Raw genomic sequence first — 4,579 nt, 5'->3', positions numbered from 1 at the left:
GAGCATCATATAGGACTTCATAACATACTTGGCTAATCAAGGACCAAAATGGTCCAACTTGCACCATGATGGCGCAACAAGTGTATGGATGGCGCAACAGGCATCAAGAATGGCGCAAGAACTTCTAGGTTGGAGTAACATCACTATCTTGGAACAACAACAACATGCATGGTGCAACAAGGCCATGCTTGGCGCAACAACATACTCCATGGCGCAACAGGAGTACCCCATGGCACAAGAGAGGTACCCCATGACGCAAGAGGGAGTAGTTTGGCGCAAGAAGGAATGCCCTTGGCGCAACAACATCCTTCTTGGCCCATCGCTTCAACATATGGAGCAACAAGGTTCCCTTGTTTCTCCATATCACTCCCAAGTGCTCCAAACCTCTTCCAGTTGCTCCAAACCCCCTTCTGTACGATCCGTTCCTTTGGCACTTGATTCGTTCCTTTGGCAGGCGATCAATTCCTTTCTTAGATGATCCGTTCCTTTGTCACATGCTCCATGAACCCCAAGTGCTCTATTAAGTTCCAAGTGCTCAAAATGCTCTATGAACACGATCCAAATGCTTTATGAAAATAATGTTGTTAATTGTAATTTGTTTTATAAAAATAGTGCGGTTTCTTTTTATAAAGATAGTGTAGTTTTTTTTATTATAATAATAGTGATGTTAGGTACAGATTTTTTTATATAAAAATAATGCAGGTTTTATTTATTTATTTATTTATAAAAATAGTATAGTTTTTTAATAACGTTTGTATTTGTTTGCATACACCTCATTTGCACGTGTTCTAATTAGAGTCCCGCGGCGTACCGTTGTATTCATATTCTTTTATGTATTTTTTTAGTCGAATTGTGCAAACAACAAAGATACGAATGATGGATGTTACATAATAAGATTATAATTTGAAATAGTATGCTAGAGAGTAACATGTCAAACAAAACCTAAAACTGTAAACAACAAACATGCGAAACCCAGTTTGGTACTAGGAACAGGATTAGACCGAAACTGTAAACAACACTACCAAAGACTAATTCGGTCCAAAACCCGAAACCTGGTTTAGTACGTGGAACCGGACCGGACCGAACCCGGATCCGTTACACCAAAAAACGGTCCGGTTTTCAGGTAAGGTAATTCACGATTTTCGGTCTTTGGGTTTCGGTCTTGGGGGCGGTCCCGTCTGGGATCGGTCCGTTGCTCATTTCTAGTTTGCAGTTTGCGATGATATTGAAGATTATCACTAATGCCTAGTTCCCAAGTTTTAGCAAAGCAAAGAAAAGAACATGAAAGAAAGTAAGGGGAGAAAAGAAAAGAAAGGAAATGAAAAGAAGTTTGTATTTTGTGTTTTCGAGTTGGAGAGAAATGAAAGGAAAGTTACATATTTTGTTCATTTCTCTCCAAATCCTTTCAAAGTGTGAGGAAAGTAATCATTCAATTTCCTTCCACTTCAATCATTTATAATAAAACTCAAAAGCATCATTTTTTTTTCTTCACACTTCCATCCCCTTCTCTTCTTTTCCTTCATTAAGTTGAATTCCTGAACAAGGTGCAAGTTATTGAGTTGAGACCTATTAAGATATAGTAAAAGGTCAAAGAAGTAAAGTTGCGAAAAAAGAAGATCTTGGCATGTTCATATATATATGATTCTTTTTCAATTGTTAGTAATTGTGGGATTCATACAATCACCATATTTGATATTATATTCATTAAAGACTAAAATATTATTAAAGAAAATGTTACATTTAAATAATATATTAATCCCCAATCTCGCAGAAATCATAAAGGTAATGTCAAATCTCGTAATGTGATTAAATAAGAATTCCCATGTTCTTTGATAATGCTAATTGGGTGCTGTTAGCAATGAGTCTTGAACTCAAATAAATCCAGTTACATATCAATTGGGTTAAATATCGGAAATAATATATATGAATGCTCTACTTAGATTCTCTCAATATAAAAAATTTATCATGGACGTACGTTTCATCAGATTTTTCTACCGAACGACTCTTATCGATATATTGACCCCGTGTCTCCATCTTACCCATATTGTCTACAGTTGTCTAAAACCAAAGTACATACTCTTATTTATATTCATACGTACTATAAACAACTTAAAGCTCGTACAAACAAAATGGCAGCAATTACATAAAGTATTTACGAACGACATGAGATCAAATTCATAATGGTATTCAGTACCTTTTAACTTACAAGAGAAATTAAAACCTTCCCGTTAAGGACAATTCCAATTTTGGTAATTTCAACTAAAATTGAACATTCACAATCAAAATAAAAAACACTTTATAATCACTACTTAAGCTATTACATTAGCGACTAGAATAATAAGAAACATATGAATAAAAACCCACAATTGTAATAAAAACGGAAAATGCTTATCAATAGTAACCGAAAATGATGGAATTAGCTTGTGCGACAGATAGCTGAAACTGGTCATCATGTCCGAGTTGTCATGACCTATCATGACATAATTCTTCAGGCATTAAAAGCTAGGCCAGTTTGAATTTGACTTATTATCTCTTCAGTTTTTAGTTCTTTGGCTTCATCATTTATTAAAGGACTTGGATCCAATGAAGCATATGAAAGTAACTCTTGATTCTTCTGTAGAATCTCCATTTCTGGTTCATCCAAGTTCACCCATGCTTCTATACCCTCACCACTTTTGGTATCCATTAGAGTCACAAGATTCATGAACACAGGCATGCCATCTCCTACAAGACCTGTCACCCAACTCGGCTTTCCCCAACCAAAATCTATTTCATAGAAACCCATCTTGCACCAGCTCGTAAAACCATAGTAGTCTATGGGCCCCATCGCGCCAATTCCAGCCATTTCTTTCAAAGAGTTCTGCATGGCAACATACCCTTCATATCCTTGTGCTTTCTTAACAAACTCAACGTCAATTTTCGAAATACCTTCACGCACATTATTCACCAACGCATGCAACGGGGTCTCATCGCTAGGAAGCCATGCTGCGTTGGAGATCCAAACCATGTTACCAATTAAGTGATTCGACAACGTAGCTGCTAGTTTTGACCGAAGGTTCACAAAGTGAGTTAAACAAGAAGGCTTCTGTACCCCACATGCTTCTTTAGCAGCAGCCATGGCGCACTTCCATATCAAACCAGACACCACCTCAACACGAGTCGGCCGTTGCACCCCGTTTCTAGCTGCTGTGGCTCTCAGTCGAGCGATAGCATCTGACCCAAATACAAACCTCTTTGTGCAAGCCTTGCCTTGACTTAACAATGATATAGTTAGACCCATTGATGTGTCTCTGAGCCATGAGCTTGTTGCAGGGAAGAGAGATGGTGAGGTTAAGTTTGGATACACGACTTCTTCAGCTCCACGAGCCATGTTACTCCATCCTTTCAGAAATGTGCACAATGCAGCACCATCAAGGATCTTGTGAGAAATGCATAAACCAATCGCAATCCCACCACATTCGAAAATGTTCACTTGAACATTCGTTACACGACTACCTGCACTAGACTCGTTGAAGCTAGGCTCAAATGGCAAAAACCCATTGATCAAACGATGATCAGGATGCTCTAGGAATTTGTCAAGACGACCATGGACCAAAGCTACGACATAGTTAGCACCAACATCATTACAATCGATAGAAAGATCGTTCTTAATTGTTCCTGCAAGTGGGTAAAACTGAGTCAAGGTTTGAGATAAAGATTTCTTTAGAATCACTGATCTTTCTAGGGCTTCGGAAGTGCTTTCGCCATTGTTATTTGGGTAGTACAAGATGATTGGAACATAGGGACTGATGACAAGCTGATCCAAGACAGAAAGATTGAATGTGCTCAAATGGGATGGGGTTGGGGAAGACGGTTTAATGTCCTCTTTAGAAATGATTTTTGCTTCCATAGATTCACAAAATTGTGGTAGTCTAGAATATATGGTTATGGCAAAAGATATGCCAGAACTAAGGCCATTTTATAGTGGTGATATTACAATGAAATGCATGTATTTTCAAGGCTAAAGATTTGATCACATGTGAGTCTATTGCTGGCAAAACAAACAGATCGTGGACAGTAAATTATATTTTTTGTTTATAGGTCGTGTTTGATCATAGTCTCAAAACATATCTGTCCAATTTATATTTTATAAGATGTATTGGGTTTAAAATATGATTTCAGAAGTTTAATTTTGAAAATTATTAGTGATTGTTTAATAAAAAGTTATCTGAGTTTGTATCTTAAAAGACATTTTCAATTCTTCTTCTCGTTTGATATTGTGAGAATTGAATCGTGTGTTTTTTTTTTCTCATTCCAATCAATTCAATATATGAAATTTAGTGATCCGTATTAATGGAAATTACATAACCACCCAGGATATACGTTAGGAGTAGATTTACATTTTTGTTTGGATCGATTATTTATTAGTAAATGAAAAATACAGTTTTTGTTACATTTAAGTAAAATAAAATTACTTTTAAAATTTATTTCAACAATGTTTTTTTTGAAATAGACTTACATTTAAAATCATTTAAATAAAAACTAAAATGAATATACAATTAGTCAATAACATTAACAGGTAAACACTAAGAGTCTTGCG

The 4,579-nt window shown here is 36.3% G+C and overlaps 1 pseudogene; it reads right to left on the bottom strand.

Annotated features, from left to right (window-relative positions):
- Positions 1–2,279: 2,279 nt before the first annotated feature.
- Positions 2,280–3,940, bottom strand: LOC145085993 (epi-neemfruitin B 7-O-acetyltransferse L7AT pseudogene; annotated as a pseudogene).
- Between the last annotated feature and the right edge of the window lie 639 nt (positions 3,941–4,579).

Source organism: Lactuca serriola, chromosome 2, assembly GCF_051521515.1.
Source record: "Lactuca serriola cultivar US96UC23 chromosome 2, Lser_US96UC23_V15, whole genome shotgun sequence".
NCBI classification, from domain to species: domain Eukaryota; kingdom Viridiplantae; phylum Streptophyta; class Magnoliopsida; order Asterales; family Asteraceae; genus Lactuca; species Lactuca serriola.
The sequence above is the reverse complement of the archived record's forward strand: the minus strand, read 5'-3'. Positions and strand labels throughout refer to the sequence as shown.